The following is a 26,035-nucleotide window of genomic DNA, read 5'->3' on the forward strand; positions in this document are numbered from 1 at the left end:
CTCCACAAAAAATGCAACTGATTTTCACATTCCCAATAGGTTGCTCTTCTGCATGAGTGGGTCAGTAGCAGCATGAAGAGTAGGAAGGAATTCTGCCCTGATTTGCTCCCAAAGACCCACCCAGTGTGATTTTTCAAGTGGATTTAGATCTAGTGGCCAGCACTGTCGTAATGTGATTTTAAGGGTTAGCAGCACGCCGTCACATGAAGAGAAGTGTGTTATGTAATCCAGTCACAGTTTCACTTTTGCCTGTGAGCAGAATACAGCACAGCTCTGATGTTTTCAAGTCGTCTACCTTTGTATAAATGTTCCCATGTACCTAGGTTAAAAGAATGTGTTTATTAATCCTTTATGAGTAGTTGGTGTCTTTGGGGAGAATTTTCCCATCCCGACCACCATAGGAATCGAAGCAGGCAGGGGGCAAACCATAGAAAGGGCCATTGACCTCGGGTGGGATTTTTCAGCTTTGGGGTGAGCGTGGCCGGAAAATCCCACACTATATATCATTTTAAAAATCACAACATGCACTTGCACCTGAAGCAAACAGGAAGCTGCTATAATTCTTGTAATTGAATTGGTTATGCTGGTTTTAAGATGTGGAGAACATTTTGATTGTCACCCACACCCGGTTAGCTTGAAAGAGCCCATCGAAACATTTGGATAAAGTTCATCGTATGAGGGGCGATATATATATGAGTTGATCATGATGAGTCAGATATAATTTGCTGCTGAATTTTGTTCTTAATTGCAATTATGATGAATCCCCAATCATGTGCTGTAAATATCTGCTCATAATGAATAATTATTCAGGAAAATTGAAAATATTGCATGATAAATTTTACAGGAGATGAATGGAATTAATGGTGCTGAACATTTGCTATTGTGCATCCATCAATAGCCAGGTAATTGGTGTCCTTTGGCAGATATGTTCATTACAAACTGGTTTTCATGTTTAACAATTACAGTTCTGCAATGCTGAAGAAAGTCCTCACATCTGCTGGAGTTAATCTGGAATTGATTCAGTCTGATTGTATTGGTGTTTAGTAGCTGTGATCAGCATTATTATATTGAAAGAAACCCGAGAAAGTCGAATTAAGGTTTGTTGTGAAACCAGTTTCCAGGAAAGATTCTGAACCTAACCCTTCTCAAATTTGGATCAAATCAGTCATGGCAAGCTCTTGGCAACCTGTGATCAAATACAGTCCACGGGGAAAACTCTCCAGTGGCTCAAGTTGCGCCAGGCACAAGGGATGATGCTCGTAATTTTTGGAGACCAGTCAACACAGCCTGGTCCTCAGGAGTCACGTAGAGCTGTGTCCTTAAAACAAGCATAACCAACTATTTTGGCAATAACCAGTCCTCCATCATAAGGTCAGGAGTGATATTATACATTGGCAATTATTCAATTCTGCTGATAATGTAACAATCCCTATCAACTTAGAGCATGACCTGCGGAGCAACATCCAAGCTCCAGATGACAAGTTACAGGTAACGTTCAGACTAGATGAGGGCCAGGAGATGAGCATCTTGATATGTAAGCCTAACTACCCCATTCTATAATGGCAGATCATTACCAGGCTCCAGATTTTCACACTGTCGAGGAGACCTTTAGGTCCTTGATGTGGAAGCCGTTGCCCCCCAACCTGACTATTTTTGACAGATCCCAGTTTCACTGGCTGAGGAAGGGTGGAGCATGACTCCCACAGGTGGGAAACCCAAACTCAGCAGGACCATTTGAACTCAGCCCTGAGTTCAAAAAGATCCCATTTTCATTGCAGCGAGGGCCTGATCTGCAGTGTGGGAGTCACAATTTGTTTTTAGAGTAAAAGTAGATGCTGCTGAAGGACAGCTAAAGTCTGGAAAGAAATATCATGGTGTGAATTTATTTAAAGCCTCATTCCTTTAAAAGTTAAAAATTACAGACTGTCCTACCAGAAAAGCCAACGCCTCATGAAATAATGTGCACACCAAAAAAATGGAATCTAGGTGTCACAGTAGTTGGCCAGAGGCTGTGGAATGTCAGGATGGTGCCAAATCAAGGCTCACATGGACTCACTGGCAATGTGTCCATAGAATGCCATGTGCCTCCTGCAGAGAAAGCAGCCAATGATGTGGAGGATACCATTAGAGTGGTGCAAAGCCTCCATAATGGCACAGTATGAGGCAATTTCTCATCCGAGGTTTGAACACAGTCCTGTTGCAATAGGACTTCACTTTCACTAAAATCTGAATTCAATTGCTGCAAAAAACTGCGAAAGATTAATCTTATCTGATACTTTTCATTACAGTGAATGGAATTAACAAAGTCCTCCCGGCCTCATTAATTAGAATTTAGTCAGCATAGGATCAATTCCTCAGTTCAAGCCCCACTCCAGATATATGTACATAACCTAGGTTGCCAGTACTGAGACAGTACTGCACTGCAGGAGGTGATGTCTTTTGGATGGGATATTAAAAGCATCTAGATGAAGGAAATCAATGAGAATCTTCTCGAATTGATGTTGAAGGTATCATGGCACTCTCTGAAGAACAACAGGAGAGTTATCCCAATGTTCTAACCTACATTTATACCTCAAGCAATAGGCAATGGCCTAGTGGTATTATTACTGGACTGTTAATCCAGAAACTCAACAAATGTTCTGGGGACCAACGTTCGAATCCTGCGATGGCAGAATTTGAATTTTAAAAACATTTGGAATTAAGAATCTACTGCTGACCATGAAAAAGTTTTCAATTGTTGGAAAAACCATCTGGTTCATTAATGTTCTTTAGGGAAGGAAATCTTCTGTCCTTACCCGGTCTGGCCACATTTGACTCCAGAGCCACAGCAATGTGTTTGATTCTCAACTGCCCTCGAGCAACTAGGGATGGGCAATAAATGCTGGCCAGCCAGCGATGCCCATGTCCCATGATGAATTAAATGTCTCATTGATGTTGATGGGAACAGGCTGCGTGCCTGACTACTGTTTGAGTGGGTCATGCCTGAAAGATTACCCCCTGTTGCCCCTTTCATTTGTTTTTGTGATGTTTGAAAACCAAGATTAGTTCGAGTGGTAGTGGTCTTATTTAGCTGGGTCCTCAGCTCAATCCATCTATTCTAGCCTTAGATAAGATATAACCTGCTGTTCTTGTGGGATCAGTTGAATAGCTTTTTTTTTCAGATACCTAAAGTTATCACAGTTGGTTTTCACTACACCGTTTGGAGTTATCATAGTTATGATGCAGCTGTCATGGGAAGACATTAATGCGCTGCTTTTTTTCCTGCCTGTTGGGTTTGGATGTTTGAATATACTTTCCCCCATCTTGGGTGATTTCACTTTGTGTTTGGCTTCCCATGTCTGCCCTCACTTCACAGTAAAGGTTTAACACAAGAGTTAAAACATTTTGATTTGATTTTAATTACCTCTTTTATCAAGACCTCCAGCCCCTGTTTTGCTGAAGCAAACAAGAGATCCTGTGGGGAGACGTCTTGTCTAAGACAGAGCCTCTGACTCTTTCAGTGCTCTCAGAGTATAAAGACCTAGGTCTTTTTTGAGTTCTTTTAACAAATCACGGTATATAATTTGACTGCATCTGTTCTGCCATTGGTTTAAGGAAATCTATCCAAATCTTGTCTGTCACATTCTCTAGCCTCAAGAACTGAGTCTGCCGCTTGATGGAACTTCACAATTTAATCTGTATTCATTCTATTGATAAATTCTCAAAAAATGCATGCTGTTGAGGAAACAGAAAGTTTTGCAATGCATTTATGTGTATTATGAGAGATATAAGGATCAACAGGCCAAAATAATGGAATTTTGTCCATTTGGTGGTTGTACTTTGGTGTGTGGATAATTCCTGTCAGTGTGAATGTGCTCAGTGCTGTTGTGTTCACAACGTTGAATGATTAATGGTTTTGATGCAGCTCATGCAAGCTTATCAAGGATTCATCTTCAGATGTCTATTGGGAAATTCTTTGCCAATGTATAAGAAGGTTTTAATGTAATTTCAGTATTCATATAACTCAATAAATCACTTGAATGGCACGGAACCATCACATAATTGAATCCCTCAGCCATGCTACAGGTCAGAAATCTCTTCTATTTAATACAACTTAATGAGTACTCTTTGTTATTACCCAGTAATAGCTATCAAGTTGGCCCAATTGATATTGGTATCCCTGCTGAATCAGAAGGTAGTGATTTGAACCCCACTTAGAACATACATGTAATTTTGTGGGGTCTCTTTGAGTAAATACTGGGGGATTGTTGCAGTTCCTTTGGTCAAACTATTGAACTTGCCTGTTACAGGCCCGAAAGAGGAGAAGCGAGCTTTCCCGATGTCCAATCTGTTTCCTTCAACCAACACCACCCAAACTAAACTAGTCAATTGGTCCTTAATATTACAGCATTTTATTGCAACATGACAAGTGGCTGCTGCATTTGCCTTCATACCAATCAAATATACATCCAAGTCTATGAACTGCCTGAGGATAATTCTGAGAGAATTGTCAAGGCTCTATATAAATATGGATTCTTTAAAATACCTTTCTGAGGACAAAATGGAAGTCTCTTATTGTGCATTCATTGAAACTCTGCATCTGTCACAGTGGGCTGGATTTTAATGTACAATTATGCTGGGTGTAGGGTGGGGAAGGAAAATTCCAGAATGAACTGCAGCATGTCTGTCAATGGCTTTTGAACTGAATCACCTCATGATGATTTTGCTTCCGGGTTTTGTGTCCAGTTAACCATCATCAGACATGATGGCGATGCAGATGCTGTGATTTCAGCTTGACTGTTCAAAGGGACATGCCAAACAATCAAATCGGAAATATTTTGCATTCAGATGGAGAGCTACAGGTGTAGAGAGTCAAGATGGGTAAAAGCTATATCCCTTCACAAAGAAACCTCACTGGATGCACTGTTGGGGGCAGTGAGGGCCTGGACCAAGATATTCTACCATGGGCAGCACGGTGGCACAGTGGTTAGCACTTCTGCCTCACAGCGTCAGGGACCCAGGTTCAATTCTGGCCTCGGGTGACTGTCTATGTGGAGTTTGCACATTTTCCCCATGTCTGCATGGGTTTCCTCCCACAGTCCGAAAGATGTCCAGGTTAGGTGGATTGGCCATGCTAAATTGCCCCTTAGTGTCAAGGGGATTAGTAAGGTAAAGCGTGGGGTTATGGAAAACCCACTGTGGTTGACAGGGCTCTCAACTGTGTCCAACCCATCCCCCAGGCCACTACTCTCATCCCCTCCCCTCCCTCCCAGAACCCCAGGATAGGGTCCCCCTTCTCCCCACTTTTCACCCCACCATTCTCCACATTGAAAGGATCATCCTCCGCCATTTATGCCAACTCCAGCATGATGCCACTACTCAACATATCTTCCCCTCACCCCCCCCCGTCAGCATTTCACAGGGACCGTTCTCTCTGGGACACCCTGGTCCATTTCTCCATCACACCCAATACCTCACCCTCTGCCCATAGCACTATGCAATATCCCTTCCCATGCAATCGTAGAAGGTGCAACACCTGCCCCTTTACCTCCTCCCTGCTCACCATCCCAGGTCCTAAACACCCCTTTCAGGTGAAGCTCCACATGCACCTCTTTCAATTTGATCTATTGCACTTGCTGCTCCCAAAGCGGTCTACCCTACATCAGAGAGACCAAACGCAGACTGGGTGACCTTTTTGTTGAACACCTTTAGTCCATCTGCAAGCAGGACCCTGACCTTCCTGTCATTTGCCACTTCAACTCACCACCCTGCTCTCCTGTCCACATGTCCATCCTTGGTCTTTTGCAATGTTCTAGCGAACCCCAATGCAAACTGGAGGAGCAGCACCTCATCTTCCGATTGGGCACTTCAGCACTGAACATTGAGTTCAACAACTTCAGAGCATGAACTCTCTCCTCCACCTTCACCCTATTTCCATTTATTTTATTTCATTTTGTTTCACCTCATTCATCCATTTTATCATCCTTCTTTCTCACCTCCATTTTTCCACTTTCCATTCCAGCTCTCCTTCTTGCCCTCTCCTCTCCCCCCACCCCCAACTCTCCAACAACCTTCAGGGCAATTGCCACATTCCTCAGGCAGTCCTTTAATCATCTGCACCTCTGTTCTGCCATTCACGCATTCTGATCACTTAATGGACATTTTTCAGCACCTTCTAAGCTCTCTGCATCCTCATTTACATTTTCTTTGTCCCATTCCACCTCCCCTCCATGCCACCCTTATAATATAAATCTCTGCTGATTCTCTTGCTCTCCGCTCTGATGAAGGGTCACCTAGACTCAAAATGTTGGCTCTATTCTCCCCCCACAGATGCTGAGATTTTCCAGCATTTTCTGCTTTTATTAGAGAATCTGGTGAACTGGTGTGATGACCATAATCTCCGCCCCAATGTCAGCAAAACGAAGGAAATAGTCATTGACTTCAGGAAACGTAGTGAAGGACATGTCCCTGTCTTCATCAATGGGGGTAAAGTTGAAATGAGTCGAAAGCTTCAGGTTTTTAGGTGTCCAGGTCACCAACAACCTGTTCTGGTCCTTCCATGCTGATACTATAATTAAGAAAGCCCACCAACGCCTCTACTTTCTCAGAAGACTAAGGAAATTTGGCATGTCCATTACAACTCTCACCAACTTTTATAGATGCACCATAGAAAGCATTCTTTCTGGTTGTATCACAGCTTGGTATGGCTCCTGCTCTGCTCAAGACCGCAAGAAACTACAAAGGGTTGTGAATGTAGCCCAATCCATCACGCAAACCAGCCTCCCATCCATTGACTCGGTCTACACTTCCTGAGAGAGATAGGTTTTCATATGGTGACTCAAATTTCACAAGTGAATAAGAGCAGATGATGGAGTTGGGGCAGTGGGGGCAGGAGGGGGGCCAGTGGGGAAGGGAGGGGAGCAGTGGGGGCGGGAGTGGGATGCTTCACATTGAAGGGCACAGTGCCAGGGACCCAGGTTCAATTACAGGCTCAGGTGACTCTTTGTGTGGAGTTTGCACGTTCTCCTAGTGTCTGCGTGGATTTTCTCCTGGTGCTCCGGTTTCCTCCCACTGTCCAAAGACGTGCAGGTTAGGTGGATTGGGCATGCTATATTGCCCCTTAGTGCCAGGGGGATTCGTAGGGTAAATACATGGATTACAGGGATAGGGCCTGGGTGGGATTGTTGTCAGTGCAGGCTTGATGGGCTGAATAGTCTCTCTCTCTGCACTGTAGGGATTATTATTGTTGTTGGAGCTTGCTCTGCCCAAATTGGCTGCCGTGTTTCTTACATTACAAGTGACGACAATTCAAAAGTATGCCTGTGGGTTTAAAGCTCTTTGGGACAATCTGAGCTCATGACAGGCACTATATAAATTCAAAACATTATTTTCTTTGCCTGGGCCTCACTGCTTGGTTTCTTGAGTTGTCAAGAATCTTGGCTCTCAGCACCAGCTGGTAACTCTGCTTCCAGGTACAAAATAAGGTGGGAGAGTAGCTTGCTGCAGGACAGTACATCATGGCAGCTATCCAGGAACCTTTTGCATCAAGGTCTTCTTGTTGTTGCACCTTCACTAGCCATTAATGGAGTGAAAAGCCTTGTGGCTGACATTGTCTGGGGGGCCTTAATTGCCACCGATGTGCAGTCAATAACATCCTGTATCTGTGGGAAACCAGCCAAAGCTGCAAACCTGAGCTCCTGCCACTCTGATTGGCATCCACACAGGTCAAGTGGACAAAATTGCCAGCCCTGGTAAAGTAGCCATTAGGCTTAGACAGATCTGTGTGTGTGACCACACAGGCCTGACTGTCTCACCCCACTCAACTGGATGTATTTGTGGATGGCAGCTGGACACATTATTGTTGAAGGGACCTTCTAAGCTCTCTGCATCCTCATTTACATGAAGGGACAAGGTATGTGGGGCAAATACACCTAATGAGATAAGAGAGCATAAATAAAAACTCAAAGTGAACAAAGTGAGCCATATGGCACGGCACTGAACCACATCAACTAAGAAACTCTCAGTTTCAATTGAATGTCTCTGGTAATTTGGTGGATCTTCTCTGGAATATTGATGAAAAGACGACAAGAAACCTTGGTGTCACTGAGTTGAGGAGTGGAACCCAAACGTTTCACACGAGTGACTATTGGGCAAGGTCCAGTTGTTGCGATCTAATTGTTAAACAGTCTGTTGATACCCATTGTCTAATACCATAGGAGCAGAATGGCCAATAAGCCAAATACCGATGTTACATCTCAGCCTGAGTCACCACCTACAGAAAAGGAAGTCAGAAAGCTGGAGGAAAAACACTCAAAATTATCTAAAATCAGATAGCCCCAGATAAAATCAGATAGCACGGTAGCACAGTGGTTAGCACTGCTGCTTCACAGCTCCAGGGACCTGGGTTCGATTCCCGGCTTGGGTCACTGTCTGTGTGGAGTTTGCACATTCTCCTCGTGTCTGCGTGGGTTTCCTCCGGGTGCTCCGGTTTCCTCCCACAGTTCAAAGATGTGCGGGTTAGGTTGATTGGCCATGCTAAAGTTGCCCCTTAGTGTCCTGAGATGCGTAGGTTAGAGGGATTAGTGGGTAAAATATGTAGGGATGTGGAGGTAGGGCCTGGGTGGGATTGTGGTCGGTGCAGACTCGATGGGCCGAATGGCCTCTTTCTGTACTGTAGGGTTTCTATGAAAAGGGATGGCAATAACAAATGCTGCCTGCCATAGGTAGTTTGGCAAGATGATTTCAGTGGCAAGAGTGAGACTTTGTGCTTTCAAAATATAAATCAAAAGTAACAGAAATAATGAAATCCTTTGAAATAGATTGCAGAGAATTCAAAAGGAATGTATCACTCTTGATAAGGGGAGGGAATAGTATTATCAAAGGTGTGGACAATTTAAATTGCAAAAGAACCCCACACAAGCCTCCCAAAGTTAGCACCAAAAGGAAAATATGAGTTAGATTCCTCGCTCTGTCCTGTGGGACCTGTCAAGTTTGGCTAATAAGGATATATTGTGACAGTTATGATCATATAATAATGCTGTGAGCCATTGTCAGAGAGCTATATTCTACTTGATCTTTAGGAAGCATTTTGCTTTGGATTATTCTTCATTAGCTATCCATCCTTACAACCTCTTAGAAGGATATATTTACATAATTGATTGCATTAACTATAAGAATTATTTATCTTGTTAAGCTGAATAGAAACTGCACGTTGTTCACACCATGCAGTTGTTCATTTTGATTTTAATCAAGTGACAGCAAACACACTGTGGACAAGTGCCCAGACTTTTCAAAGCGTCCGAAAAGGCAATTTTTGGTCAGAGAGTCAGCATGGATTTGGAACGACTTAGTTATGTCTAATGAGCTGAGCTGAAGTTTTTGAGAAGGTAAAGAATGTGGTAGATAAGAGAATGCCCATGGATGTTATTTAGATGGTCATCCAGACAACAATTGATAAGGATCCTGTGATAACGTGGCCCCTTTAAGGGGTGATCATTTGTGGGTCACATGTTAAGACCAAGGCCAGAAACTCCAAAGTGTTTTGTGAAGTTAGCCTAGACCCTAAGTTTTACATTTGAATTGGGCATGGGTGAGCATAAGGTGTTTCACTCAAGGTAAGATTCAAGTGACGCACTAGGAAGCTTTTATCAAACAAAGTTTATTTAAGAACACAGTTAAAATATAACAAGAAGAATTGGCATAACTTTTACCAAATACCAGATTTAAACATGACACAGTATAACTCCTAACAGCTGGCAATCTCTGTTGTTCCAAGTTAAACACCATCCCACAAACACACACCCTTCTTCAGACTTGGCGCAGAAACAAGTATGCCCACGTGATGTTGGATTTTCAGCTTTGTAACGCCTATGGACAGAAATCCGGGCCAACTGTTCGCAGTGAAGGAATATCCTCAAAGCAGCCAAACCTCAGAGAGGTAAATCCGCTCTCTGGCAGCTTCCAACACAGCTAGACTTATAAAACAAAAAGGAACTCCAACTCCTGAGATGAACAAAAACACTGTTGTGTCTCTCAGCTTCAAGCTCCTTCTGGAAATGAAACTAAAAACTGGAATGCTCTGTGAAAAATAGCTGTCCCCAGACATATCACCTGACCTGTCAATTATCCCAAATCAAGCTCTACTCAGCAATCCCCAAAGGACCATTAAAACCACAAAACACTGCATTAGTCCAGATTAAAATCAACATGATATCAATTAGACCTCCTCAGTAACAATAAAGGACACTGGCTACAGACACCATCCTGCAGAGGAACATGATTAAAATACATTTTTTAAAGGCACAGTCACATCACACATGGCCATCCCAGGCCCAATCAGAATGGAACACACGAGCCTCAGCCAATTGAGTGTTAGGTTGCGCGTCCGGATAGGTGGATCCTGCAGTGTGAGCCTTGGAGTCAGTGAGACTAGACCTATATCTATACTGAGCTTGTCTGTATATAGTTATAAATAATGTTCAATAAATCACCTTTGTGATTTAAAACTTCTTCACTGTATCACCTCATGCTACAATAGATCCACATTGAAAACTGTTAACGAAAATGAGAACACATGGAATTGGAAACAACTTAACATGTGGAAATTTGGTTAGGATGTAGGAGAGAGAGAGTACAGATAATGGTTCTCAAACTGGCACAATATGACTAGTGAGGCAAGATTTTCAAAGTGGAATTTTCAAAGCCTGCACAGTGAGTGCTGTCTGACTGTGAGGAGTGTTTTTGGAGTTGGGTGAACACAGGGAGTTGGGTGAAACAGGCAGCAGAGGCTACAAGCGAGGGTGCTGATTGGTCAGTGTTTTTTCTTTTTGCTCTTAGCGTTGTTGTTGTTGAACACTACTATAGTGTTTCTGTGTAATTTCTGTGGTTTATGGTTTGAAAAGGGTATACTGAGTAATAACAAGGAGCAGGGAAGAAGGGCCCTAGAAAATTGGATACAATCTGAAATAAAACATCTTTCGAAAGTTTAATTCAAAGGGGTAAGACATGACGGGAGAGCTCCAAGCCGTGGTTTGCTCCTCTTGCTCCATGTGATAGGCTGGAGACAGTTCCAGTTCCCTGGGTCAGCATGTGTGCAGGAAGTGTCTCCAGCTACAACTCCTGGAAGCTCAACTTTCAGAGCTGGAGCGGCGGCTGGAGACACTGTGGAGCATCCGCGAGTCAGAGAGTATTGTGGATAGCACGTATAGAGAGGTGGTCACACCACAGGCTCAGACTCCGCAGACAGGAAGAGAATGGGTGACCACCAAACACAGCAAGAGAGATAGGCAGGTAGTGCAGGACTCTCCTGTGGCCATTCCCCTGCAAATCAGATATACGGCTTTGGATACTGTTGAGGGGAATGACCTATCTGGGGAAAGCAGCAGCAGCCAAACTTGTTGCACCACGGTTGGTTCTGCTGCAGAGGGGAGGGGTAAAAAGTGTGCCAATGCAATAGTTATAGGGGATTCAATTGTAAGGGGAATAGACAGGTGTTTCTGTGGCCGCAAACAAGTCTCCAGGATGGTATATTGCCTCCCTGGTGCTCGGGTCAAGGATGTCTTGGAGCGGCTGCAGGACATTCTGAAGGGGGAGGGCGAACAGCCAGTGGTCGTAGTACACGTTGGTACAAATGATATAGGTTAAAAAAAGGGATAAAGTCCTAAAAGCAGAGTACAGGGAGTGAGGAAGAAAGTTAAGAAATCGGACCTCAAAGGAGTAATCTCAGGATTACTACCAGTGCCATGTGCTAGTCAGAGTAGAAATGAGAAGATATATCGGATAAATACGTGGCTGAAGAGATGGTGTCAGGGGGAGAGTTTCAGATTCCTGGGGCATTGGGACCGGTTCTTGGGGGGGGTGGGACCTGTACAAATTGGACGGGTTACACCTGGGCAGGACTAGAACTGATGTCCTAGGGGGAAGTGTTTGCTAGAGCGGTTGGGGAGGATTTAAACTAAGATGCCAGGGGAATGGGAACCTATGTAAGGAGTCCGGGAAGGAGGGAGCAAGGACAAAATGTGGGGAGAAGGTTCCAACTACATCAAAAATCCGGAAAAAAGTTAAAAGAAAGGAGAACTCAGGAGATGTTATTAATGGAAGTGTTGAATTCAAAAAGAAGGTACAAAAACTAGCATAAGGGCACTTTGTCTGAATGCTCGTAGCATTCGAAACAGGTAAATGTGTTGACAGCACAAATCATTGCGAACGAGTATGATTTGGTGGCCATTACAGAGACATGGTTGCAGGGTGGTCACGACTGGGAGTTGAATATCCAGGGGTATCAGACTGTTCGGAGGGACCGACAGGAAGGTAAGGGTAGCTCTGATATTTAAGGATGATATCAGGGCAGTAGTGAGAGATGAGATAGGTTGTATGGAAAAAAAGGTTGAATCCATTTGGGTGGAAATTAGAAATAGTAAGGAGAAAAAGTCACTGATAGGTGTAGTCTATAGGCCACCAAATAATAACAGCATGGTGGGGCGAGAAATAAACAAAGAAATAACTGATGCATGTAAAAATGGTACAGCAATTATCATGGGGGATTTTAATCTACATATCAATTGGTCAAACCAGGTTCCTCCAGAGCTCCATCTGTTTTCAGTTGCCTGGACTTAACGTACGCCTCCCTTTTCATTTTAATCAGATCCTCAATTTCCCTGGTTATCCACGGCTCTCGAATCCTACCTTTCCTATCTTTCCTTTTTACAGGCACATGCCTATCCTGCAGCCTTATCAATAGTTCCTTAAAAGACTCCCACATGCCAGACGCGGACCTACCCTCGAACATCCTCTCCCAATCAACATCCACCAATTCCTGCCTAATCCGGCTATAGTCAGCCTTCCCCCAATTTAGCACCCTGCCCGTAGGACAGCACTCATCCTTGTCCATTACTATCCTAAAGTTAACAGAGTTGTGGTCACTATTTGCCACATGTTCCCCTACCGAAACTTTGACGACCTGACCGGGCTCATTTCCCAGAACTAGGTCCAGTATAGCCCCCTCTCTAGTCGGGCTATCTACATACTGTTCCAAAGAACCTTCCAGTACGCATTTTACAAATTCCTCCCCGCCTGGACCCCCAGCTCTAAGCACTTTCCAGTCTGTGCCAGGGAAATTAAAGTCCCCCACTACAACAACCCTATTTTTTCTGCATCTATCCAGAATCTCCTGACATATCCTTTCCTCCACTTCCCGTGGGCTGTTGGGTGGTCTGTAGTACACCCCCAGCATAGTGACTGCACCCTTCCTGTTTCTGAGTTCCACCCACAGCGACTCAGTACATGACCCCTCTAAGTTGTCTACCCTCTGCACCGCGGTAATATGCTCCTTAACTAATATCGCTACTCCCCCACCTTTTTTAGCCCCTCCTCTGTCTCGCCTAAAACACTTCTACCCCGGAATATTCAGCTGCCAGTCCTGTCCTTCTTTTAACCAAGTTTCCGTCACCGCAACCACATCCAAATTCTGCATAAGCATTAAGGCCCTAAGTTCGTCTGTTTTACCCGTTACACTCCTCGCATTGAAGCAGATGCACTCCAGACCTCCAGGCCCAGTCAGGTCATCCTCCTCCAGAGTGCTCCTCTTCTTAGCTAGCCTTGCCCTGGCCCCCAGCTCGACCCCAGCCTCAGTATTTACTGACCTCCTGTTTTGTTCCCCACCCCCCTGCCACACTAGTTTAAATCCTGCCGAAACACTCTAGCAAAACTCCCAGCCAGGATATTTGCTCCCTTCCAGTTAAGGTGTAACCCATCCTTTCTGTACAGTTGCCATCCTGACTTGAAGATTTCCCAGTTATCTATGAATTTAAAACCCTCCCTCTTGCACCAGTCCTTTAGCCACGCGTTCAACTGTAGAATCTCCCTGTTCCGAGCCTCACTTGCATTAGACACCGGGAGCAGTCCAGAGATTGCTACCCTGGAGGTCTTACTTTTTAGCCTAGCACCCAACTCCCTGAATTTCTCTCGTATGACCCCCCTGCTCTTCCTACCTACATCATTTTCACCAATGTGTACAATCACATCCGTTTGACTACCTTCCTTTTTAAATATGCTTCCTACCCTCTCGGAGACATCCAGTACCCCGGCACCAGGGAGGCAGACTACCATCCTGGATTCTCGTTCACTCCCACAGAAGCGCCTGTCCGTGCCTCTAACCATTGTAGTAGAGAAAATGCTTGAATCTATCATCAAGGAAGAAATAGCGAGACATCTGGATATAAATTGTCCCATTGGTAAGACACAGCATGGGTTTGTGAAGGGCAGGTCATGTTTGACTAATTTGGTGGAATTCTTTGAGGACATTACATGTGCAGTGGACAATGGGGAACCTGTGAATGTGGTGTATCTGGATTGCCAGAAGGCATTTGACAAGGTGCCGCATCAAAGACTGCAACATAAGATAAAGGTGCACAGTGTTACGGGTAATGTATTAGCATGGATAGAGAATTGGTTAACTAACAGAAAGCAAAGAGTGGGGGTAAATGGGTGTTTTTCTGGTTGGCGATCAGCGACTAGTGGTATGCCTCAGGTATCAGTGTTGGGACCGCAATTGTTTACAATTTACATAGATGATTTGGAGTTGGGGATCAAGTGTAGTGTGTCAAAATTCACAGATGACACTAAGACGGGTGGAAGAGCAAAGTGTGCAGAGGACGCTGAAAGTCTGCAAAGGGATATAGATAATCTAAGTGAGTGGGCAAGGGTCTGGCAGATGGAGTACAATGTTGGTAAATGTGAGGCCATCCATTTTGGTAGGAATAACAGCAAAATGGACTATTATTTAAATGGTAAAAAATTGCAGCATGCTGCTGTGCAGAGGGACCTGGGTGTCCTTGTGCAGGAATCTCAAGGAGTTGGTTTGCAGGTGCAGCAGGTAATTAAGAAGGCAAATGGAATTTTGTCCTTCATTGCTAGAGGGATGGAGTTTAAAAACAGCGAGATTATGTTGCAGCTGTATAAGGTGCTGGTGAGGCCACACCTGGAGTACTGGGTACAGTTTTGGCCTCCTTACTTGAGAAAGGATATACTGGCACTGGAGGAGGTGCAGAAGAGATTCACTAGGTTGATTCCGGAGTTGAGAGGGTTGGCTTATGAGGAGAGACTGAGTAGACTGGGGCTATACTCATTGGAATTCAGAAGAATGAGGGGAGATCTTATAAAAACATATAAGATTATGAAGGGAATAGATAAGATAGAAGCAGAGAAGTTGTTTCCACTGGCGGATTCCCCATTCATAAGAACATAAGAACTAGGAGAAGGAGTAGGCCATCTGACCCCTCGAGCCTGCTCCGCCATTCAATAAGATCATGGCTGATCTTTTTGTGGACACAGCTCCACTTACCCACCCACTCACCATAACCCTTAATTCCTTTACTGTTCAAAAATTTATCTATCCTTGCCTTAAAAACATTCAATGAGGTACCCTCAACTGCTTCACTGAGCAGGGAATTCCACAGATTCACAACCCTTTGTGTGAAGAAATTCCTCCTCAACTCAGTCCTAAATCTGCTTCCCCTTATTTTGAGGCTTGTCCCCTGACACTAAAGGATAATTTAGCATGGCCAATCAACCTAACCCACACACCTTTGGACTGTGGGAGGAAACCAGAGCACCCAGAGGAAACCCACACAGACATGGGGAGAATGTACAAACTCCAACAGACAGTCAACCAAGGCTGGAATTGAACCCTGGTCCCTGGCGCTGTGAAGCAGTAGTGCTAATAACTGTGCCGCCATGCTGCCTTGGATGAACTCTGGGTTCCACCACTGCACCTCAAGTACATTACTCTCTGAATGCTAATTTTGAATATAAATGCCCTAATTGAGCACAACATGAGCTTTGTGGCTGATTAGAGGCACTGAGGCCTCCAGGAAATGAGATAGTAGGTGTAGCATATTAGTGTTTTAAAATTGCAATATGTACATACCATTCAGTTGAAAATACCACACAGAATTGTACCATCAGGGACAGTGTGAAGAAGCTGTTTAATAATAAAAAAAAGCCATTGTGCTTCTGTGCTTTTAATTTCAAGTGACTCTGAATGTTTTACATCCCAAGAACTTCACACTGGCAATGAGAATGATGCAAATATGAAGCAGTCTTTCCATGTATGAACTTTTGTGAAGGGTTTTCCCTGTCTCCTGCAGAAAAAAAGCCTTTTAAGTCACAGACAGAACTTCAAGCTGTAGATTTCGAAAATACTCAGGCTATTTCAGAGTTCAGATAATCTGAGCAGGAAAGTTTTTACAGCTACAGTCCATTAGTATCGTTGTTGAAAATAACATTGTCTGTGCCCAATCAACCTCTTTCTGCAATACGTTTTGAACCATCCTTTGTATTCCCACATTGACAAAAGGTCTGTGATGTTTGGAAGGTGCTATGGCAGGTTTCACCATCAGAGGATCAACAGAAAAAGGCCTCATTTTTCCGTTACGGTGGTGAAGAATTAGAAGACGTTCTTGAATAACTTACACCTCAGCAAAATGGCTATGCCTCAGCTACAAAGTCATGAATGCCCTATTTTACACCCAAGAAGAACACAAATATGGGACAAAGGCAAAATACAGCGGTGCTGGAATCTGGAACAAAAACAGAAAACGCTGGAAAACCTCAGCAGTCAGCTCTGATGAAGGGTCATCCAGACACAAAAGGTTGACTCTATTCTCCCTCCACAGATGCTGAGTTTCTCCGGCATTTTCTGACAATATATGAGACAACCATCTTCAGACGTAAGAAGCAGTGAGATAAACGATCAATATTGCATGAGGTTGAGGCAACTTACAACCAAAGGTGACTTTAATGATGTTAAAAACATCAAACGGGAAATTAGCACAAATAATCGAGGTTCTTTTTAGTCAATTATGCTCTAAAACACTCGAGAAAGACAGAGAGCTGTCTGAGTGGTTGGAGTCAGCACAATCACTTTCAGAGTTCAGAGCTAATGAATTTCAGGTTGCGCAAAACCACACACCAAGTTCAACTCCACGGGTGGAATTTTACCATCGATGGGCGGAGTGAGCCGGTAAAATCGCACGAGAGCCAAGGAATCAGGATCACACCTGATTTCTCAGCTCTCGTGATTTTATGAGAGATGGATTTCCGGCGAGGTCAGCCTTTCACTGGAAATGGGTGAGAGGTTGAATAATTTATTTAAATATATTGATATACTTATTTGCATGTGTTTAGTGAGCCCAGCGCTCAATCATCCGGGCTCACTTGCCTTTATAGCCCCGCCGGGAGAGGTTCTCTCCGGTGAGGAAAACACCTGCTGCCCATGAACGGGGAACAGTCATGGTGCCCTCACCAGTGGAACCAGAAGACATTGAGGCCCCTTGGGGAGGCTGAGGGCAGGAAGGGGTGCTCTTTGGGAAGTGCCAGCCTGGCAGTACCAACCTAACACCTTGGCACTGCCAGCCTGGCACCTGGGCAATGCCCAGCAGGCACCTTAGTGCGGTGCCAGGGATTGGGGTCTATTGGGGCAGGGCCTGGAGGGAGAGGAGCCTGTAGAAGTGGGGCCAGAAGGGGCAGCCTGATCGGATCGGGGGTGAGGGGGCCTGTTGTCACTCTGCCACTCTGCAATGGGATTGGATCGGGGAGGGGAACTTGATCTGTCTGGGTGGCGGGGGGGGGGGGGGGGGGGGGCGGTGGGGGGAGGGGGGGAAGTAACAGGGTCCAGATGCCCATGTGCTGTGGGATCGCGATTGCCTGTGAGCCCCCATGATTGCGGTGGGGGCGGGGTGGTTGGGGTAGCTGGTTAAAGCTGCCTGCAGTAGCAGGCAGGTCTATCAGAATTCTGCTGCTGCTATTGAGCATGTGAAGAATCAGAGGTCTACATATGTGCAATAGCTCCCTCTGCAGGTTGGTTGATGAATTAAGCCCAGCCCACTGCCTGCAGCAGCTAGAAACAGTCTACACCATTTTCTCAATGCATAAGATTGGACATGAAAACTCCCCCATTTTCATGATAACTGGACACTTAGAATCAATCTCATAAAATTCCACCCCATGCGTCAGGAACTCACCCGTGAAGTAACAACAACAGTCTCATAAACAGATTTACAACTTGTCCAGCACAGCCATTGCAGGCACGTTGACTTCAATCTTTAAGCTAGTTGAGACATTGCAAGAGGTTGTTTTGGACAACGGACCCCAAGATACTAGACAACCATTTAAGGCAATGTGTGAAAAGTGGAGAGTTGACCACACTACCTTCTCACCATGCTATCCCCAAGTCAATGGCATGGTGGAACATATAGTTGTATTGTGAAACCCTTCATTATAAAATGTTTGCAAAGTAAACAAGATTTGCACATTGCAATGCTACACCTTAGGGCAACACCACTCAGTGCAACCACTCCTTCACCATTGTGAAGGAATTATTCTCCATGTGCTGATCATGTGTATCCTTCACCTTCCCATGCTTTTCAACAAATGCATCCCATACTGCAGGAAATATTGACAGATACTGGCTGAGAAGGTTGAGCAATAAGTTACTCTACTTAAACATTGGACAAAGGTATGAATATACCATCCTACCAATGGAATGCAGAATCATTACCACGTGTCTCTGCCTCTGGCCATCAAGCTCTGGGGTGAAACTCAAACTCAGAACCTCTGGCTCAAAGGCAGGGATGCGACCCACTACGCCGAGGGACCCCCTGCAACCCAAGTGAACCTTACATTAATAACAGAAAATGCTGAAAAGACTCAGCATGTCCAGCAGCATCTGGCAACATCTGTAGAGAAAGAAACATTTTACAAGGACCTTTCTTTGGAACTAAAAGAAGATTGTGGTGTAGTGGTAATGTCACAGTGTTGCAGGCTAATGCTCTGGGGACACAGGTTCAAATCCCACCACGGCAGCTGGTGGAATTTAAATTCAATTAATAGAAAATCTGGAACTGAAAAATTGTCTCAATAATGGTGACCACTAATCTATCATTTGGTTCACTGATGTCCTTTTGGGATGGAAATCTGCCATGCTTTACCTGGCCTGGTTTATGTGTGACTTAAGATCCAGAATAATATGGTTGACACGCATCTAGTCTCTGCAATGGCCTAGCAAGTCACTCGGATCAAGGTCAATTAGAGATGGGCAACAAATGCTGGCCTTGCTAGTGGCACGTACATCCCATTAAATAATTAAAGTTAAAAATGTAATCGGCTTTGAGTATGTGCATGGAAAAACAAAAAGGGAGAACTATAATGGAGTAAAGGGCAAGAGAGATTAGATGGCAAAAAAATTTCATGAGGCAAAGTGAGTGGTAAATGGTTATAGTAAAGAAACAAAAGATTTGTCTGTGAATGGCAGAAATGTCCGAAAGCAAAAACGTGAAAAATTGGAGTGAAACTGATACATCCGTCAAAAAAGCAGCAAAATGGAGGGCGAGCAGCCTAACATTGTTACTCTGGGGAATGGTTGAACGTGTGATAGAGCAAGTGCCACCGTCTTTGGACATTTCAACAGTGATCTTGGTGGCAGATGTGGTGGGAAGGAGAGACATCCTGGATCAGCCGGGGAGACAGGAGGCTCTCCTCACACACGCACACTCAGGAGGCAGTACTGGAAGTCAATGCCAGGAATGTTACCCTGAAGACCTGAATACAGTAAAAGATATTAAATCATCTCACACAAGTTGTTAGGACAAGTGAGTTTATCTTCAAATATTTATCCTATCACCGGCATCACTAGCCTCTTCCATTACAAAGCTGATAACATCATAAGAAAGAGGAGCAGGAATAGGCCATTTGGTCCATCAATCTTGCTTTGCCACTCAATAAGATCATGGCTGATTTGGTTATAGCATTAACCCCACTTTACTGCCCCTATCCCCATCCCCCGTGTAAGGATTTTTGGATGGGTGCACAATTGGAATCAACCCAACTCAGCAGCAATTCTTTTTCACTCTCGGGTTCAAAATAGACTTTAACCCTTAGGGTAAGACACAACTGTTCAATGGTAAATTGTATTTAAATATAAATGAGTACAGAGTTGTAATATTGAATTATGATGTTATAATACAAAACTATATCAGTCCAAATGTATAAGAAACATACAACTAAACATTGTCAGTTTTAATACTCAGTTACATGAGTGGAATTTTCCCGTCCCGGTCACCATGGGAATCATGGCAGACGGGACAGGGCTATGCAAAGGTCCAATGACCTTGGGTAGGATTTTCCGGTCTTGAGGCGAGTGCGGCCAAAGAATCCCGCCCCGTATGTCTGTTATTTGAATCCTTTCATGTCTTCTTGGGTTGCAGGATGTCTTGTGGCTTAATCACTGAGCTTGTTTTTCAACAAACATATCTCATACTCCAGGAAATATTGACAAATGCAGGCTGGGAAGGAATGTTCATGATGTGGAGATGCCGGCGTTGGACTGGGGTAAGCACAGTAAGAAGTCTCACAACACCAGGTTAAAGTCCAACAGGTTTATTTGGTAGCAAATACCATAAGCTTTCGGAGCGCTGAAAGCTTATGGTATTTGCTACCAAATAAATCTGTTGGACTTTAACCTGGTGTTGTGAGACTTCTAACAAGGAATGTTCACACAGGTCTGCTGAGCAATAATTCTGCTGGTGAAGGAACGCCTGCACTGAGTGATGTCTCCCTGAAGTGCAGCATTGCGATGTGCAAATCTTGTTTAGTTTGCAAACATTATATAATTAAGGATCTTACAATACGTATTATACGTTCCGCCATGCCTTTGACCTGGGATAGCATGGTGAGGAGTTGGTTTAGTCAATTCTAAGCTAACTTCAAGAACATAAACCGAAACATGGAATATACTTATTTAGACTTTCACGGCTTTCAGTGAATTAATCTGATTGACAAAAGTCCTCTCTTTCAAATAAATATTCATCAGTCAGAATACAGTTAGCCAACTAAAGGTGTCTCGAGATGGATTTTAAATCACTAGGGAAGGTGTAAAACCCTTGCTCGCAATGAGCTAACAGAGTCTTGTCACGCTTTGGCTGACATATTCTTTCCTTTCACTTAATTAGTCGTGGCCTTTGTGCGTAATTAATCTCGATAATAGAACAATAAACTTTATAACTCTTCAATCTCATTTCAGACACACGTTTTTATGTATTGTGTAAATCTTTTTTGCTCCATTCTTCTATTAGGAATTCAGTCACTGTCCATTATCTGATCATGAGTGCCTCAGTGTCAGCTCTTTGCTATCATCTTGTGCTGCAAACCTCAAGCTGAATATCATTGTTTTAAAAAGTCATCATATATACTGAAAACTATCCTCAGTACAAAATAACTTTCCACAAATATTTCCAATATAAAATTGTGTGAATTTAAAGTCAGTCCTTATAACAGAAAAATAATCTGTGTTAATCAAGTCCCTTGCTAGTTGTCCTCATCAGTTGTTGTCATGGTTATACATAGTGGGATGTAAAGCCATTTGTCTTTGTTTGCAGTATTTCATGTAACGGACATAATTTTACAAAAAAATGGCAGAGTGTCAAAGTCTGTCCGAAAACTGACGTGCATTGCTCCAGAAAGACAGCTGGGTTTTCGGACTCTAGCACTGAGAGCACAGAAAATATGGCGGTGTGGTTTACCCTGTTACTCTGGCTGGGCGGGGCTTGATAGAGCTGGCACAACTGGCTAGACATAGAACATAGAACAGTACAGCACAGAACAGGCCCTTCGGCCCACGATGTTGTGCTGAGCTTTATCTGAAACCAAGATCAAGCTATCCCACTCCCTATCATCCTGGTGTGCTCCATGTGCCTATCCAATAATTGCTTAAATGTTCCTAAAGTGTCTGACTCCACTATCACTGCAGGCAGTCCATTCCACACCCCAACCACTCTCTGAGTCAAGAACCTACCTCAGACATCCTTCCTATATCTCCCACCATGAACCCTATGGTTATGCCCCCTTGTAATAGCTCCATCCACCCGAGGAAATAGTCTTTGAACGTTCACTCTATCTATCCCCTTCATCATTTTATAAACCTCTATTAAGTCTCCCCTCAACCTCCTCCACTCCAGAGAGAACAGCCCTAGCTCCCTCAACCTTTCCTCATAAGACCTACCCTCCAAACCAGGCAGCATCCTGGTAAATCTCCTCTGCACTCTTTCCAGCACTTCCACATCCTTCTTATAGTGAGGTGACCAGAACTGCACACAATATTCCAAATGTGGTCTCACCAAGGTCCTGTACAGTTGCAGCATAACCCTACGGCTCTTAAACTCCAACCCCCTGTTAATAAAAGCTAACACACTATAGGCCTTCTTCACAGCTCTATCCACTTGAGTAGACAGAGATTATAGGGCTCCTTAAAGGGCACCCCGATCTACATTTAAAATAACTTTCCCCCAACCCCACCCCAACAGATACGGTGGACCAACCCCACAAGCATTCGGGCAACACCCCCACCACCGAGGTATTGCCCCCCCTCCTCATTAGGGCTCTCCCCTCTCTCTCGCCCCATTACACATAAGGGGAACCTTCCCATCCCCCAATGGAGGAGGGTTACCCAGCTGCCAGATTCCACTTGGCACTGCCCATTTCATGTGCCACTTTGGCAGTATTGTGTAATATCCTAAATGAGCTGGGGATTGTGGGTTTAAAACAAAAAGAAAAAGACGTGGTTTACATGCGTAGAATCAAACTAACGACAACAAGATTTATTCTCGTGGCTCTTGTCTGTATAGAATAGAAAATGAAATTAAACAGCAGTCTGTGAAAAACCCATATAGTATCACCATCAAATCATGTGAGCAGCTCTTAAAGCAAAAATGCAACTATTTAAATATATATTTGCATGGCCATGACAACAAATTACTATGATGTTATACCCTGGGATCAATAATACTTCAGAAACAGTACTATGGATCATTAATCATTATATACAGTCAATAGGAAAGTCGATCAGGAGAATGTCTATTCCTCTTTGGTTGTTCTTGAATTTGGCTGTCCTTGACAATCGAAGAATGATTTGGAACTGCAGTAGACACTTCTGTTCTTGGAACTAGTTTTGCATCATTTCCACGTGGTATAGTAGCATAGGCACAATTATCAAGCAACTCAGATTCAACTAAGTCTTCAATAGTAGTATTCACAATACTAGAGACTAAAGAAGTTGGTACTTCTGGAGATGTTTCTGAGAAATCATTTTGAGATGACAACAATTGATCAGCATGGCATCGCCAAACTATCTTCTGTTTGAACTGTGTAAGAAATTGTACCTGTTCTTGCTAAAACTATTTTTGGTACTATTTCTCACTCATGTCATAATTATATGCATGTCACTCAATATAACACTCAATAACACGCAAACCTTTGTACCCAGAGGGTGGTGATGGTCCGGAATGCGCTGCCTGAGACGGTGAGTTGCCTCACATCCTTTAAATAAAGCCTGGATAAACACTTGACACGTCATAACCTTCAAAGCTATGGGCCAAGTGCTGGTAAATGGGATTAGGTGGGAGGTCAGGTTTCTCTCAGAGTCAGTGCAGACTTGGTGCGCCAAAAGGCCTCTTCTGCACTGTATGATTCTATGATACTTGTTGAAATGAGTATTGTTTAGCCCTCACTTCTTTTCTAGTAACTTGAGATTGTTGTTGACACTACTATCTCTGGGGTTTCTGGAGATAATAACAAATCAAAGATAATTCTCAACATTTTCTTTAAGAGTAGTAATGCAAGCTAAGATTGGGTAGTCGCATGAGAAGTGCTTCTATAAGATGCTTGACAATGAACCTTGCTCTCTTGATGCTTTTAAAAAATGTTTCAAGGATAGTACAAATCTTTCAGCTAATCCATTGGTTGATGGATGATAAGGTGCAGATTTTATATGCTTAATACTATTGAATTTGAGAGAATCATCAAACTCTTGTGAAGTAAATTGTGAACCATTATCACAAACAATCTGTTCTGGTTTCTGAAATGTTGCAAAAATTTCATCAAGTTTTTCAATGGTTTGTTCAGATGTAATAGATTGCAAGATAGAAACTTCTGGCCACTTTGAGTGTGCATCAATTATGACTAAAAACATGTAATCCTCAAACGGAGCAACAACATTTATCTGCCATCATTGCCATGGCATTTTCAGCCACTCCCAAGGATACAAAGGGGACAATGGTGGTGTATTTCTTATTCATGCACAGGATTGATTGACACTGTCCCACTTTTTCTTCAATCTGAGCATCTGGACCCAATCACCAAAAATAACAACATACTAATTCCTTCATCCAGACTATGCCAGGATGTCCTTCATGTAGTTGTTCAAGAACTTTTCCATGTAGGCTCCCCACAATACACACCCACCTTGGATGGTCAACTCAAGCTTTCTTGACACATTGGTTTTCAAATCAGGATGTGCATAATGCATTCTAGTTATTGTTCCTTTCAATACTATATCCACCACCCTCCCCATCACACGATCATTTCTGGTATGTTTCTGAACTTGAGAAGCTTTCACAGGAAAATGATCTTCTAGCAAAAAATAAAGAATTAGCAAAAAATAAAGAATTAGCTAAATGAGCTGGTGGCATCTGCTGAGTGGGTAAAGATAAGCATGATAATGCATCAGCACTAGCATGGCACTCTGACTATACTTTATATCGTAGGAGCGTGCAGATGAGATCAGTGACCACCTTTGCAATTGGCTGGCAGCTAATGATGGTACACCTTTATACTGCCCAAAGATAATAGTTAAGGGTGGATAATCAGTCAATAATGTAAATTGACGACATATAAATAATGCTGAAATACGTGAATGCCAAATTATACTCAAGGCTAGTGATTCAGCACTCGTCAGAGTACACAAAGCAAAAGCTATTGGTCGTTCTTCTCCCGAAGGCCTAATATGTGAAATGACTGCCCCTAATCCATAAGGTGAAGTGTTGTAAGCAAGCAATGATGGTAGCTTTGGATTATCATGAACCAATACTTTAGGTTTCTAAAAAGCATCTTTGACATCCTTGTATACTTTCTCACATTCTGTTGATCAGTCCTATAACTGTTTCACACATAGTAAATTATGCAATGGCTTCAATAATGTCGTAAGTTAGGAACAAATTTTCCACATTAATTTACTAATCCTAGAAAGGACCTCAATTGCATCACATTCGTCAGATGTGGTGCTTCTAAAATAACTTCCATTTTTTACATGCTTTATGTAGAGACCTTTACTATCAGTAACATAACCCAAATACTGGGCTGATGGCTGGAAGAAAATCACACTTTCTTTTTTATTATGCAGACCATGTACTTGAAGATGTTCCAATGTTGCCTCTAAATTATTCAACTGCTCCTATTCACTGGACCCAATAATTAGAATATCATTCGGGTAACCTTATACACCAGAGAGACCATTTAAAATCTGATCCATCGATCTTTGGAATAGGGCTGGGGTGGATATTATTCCAAAGGGAATCTTTTATATCAAAGCATACCTTTGGTAATGGTTGAGATTCAACGGCTACATTCATCTGTAAATATACTTGTGAAAGACCAATCTTGCTGAATTTCTGCCCACTTAATAGCCCAGCAAACAAATCTTCAATTAAAGGAAGTGGATATTAATCAGCACAAAACACTATTTATAGTTATTTTAAAATCAAAACAAATATAAACGGAACCATGTGGTTTCATGACAGGTACAATGGGGTGTGGGGGGGGGGGGCGGGGGATGGTAATCCAGTCACTCATTGTAACTGACTCTAACACATCAATGTTCACAAGTTGTATTATTTAGTCTTCAACCTTGGGACGAATTGTATATGGCATTGCCTATTAGGCTTTATCTTGAGTTTCACTTGAGCTCCCTTCATTGAGCCAAGTGTCTCTTCAAATAAACTCATATTTATCCAAAAGGTGCTGTAAGTACATTTTGGCACCAACTATTCTGTTGACAGCTCTCCAGTTAAGTTTTATCTTCTCCAACCATGATCTCCTAAATAGAGCTGGAAAATTACCACAGACCACATGGGGAGGTAACTCCACTGTTTGTCCACACAACTCTATGTTGACCATGGTGTAACCTTTTATAAGCACAATCTCTTCCATATATGTCCTTAAAATCACATCA

The sequence above is a fragment of the Mustelus asterias genome, chromosome 15 (assembly GCF_964213995.1).
Source record: "Mustelus asterias chromosome 15, sMusAst1.hap1.1, whole genome shotgun sequence".
NCBI lineage: Eukaryota > Metazoa > Chordata > Chondrichthyes > Carcharhiniformes > Triakidae > Mustelus > Mustelus asterias.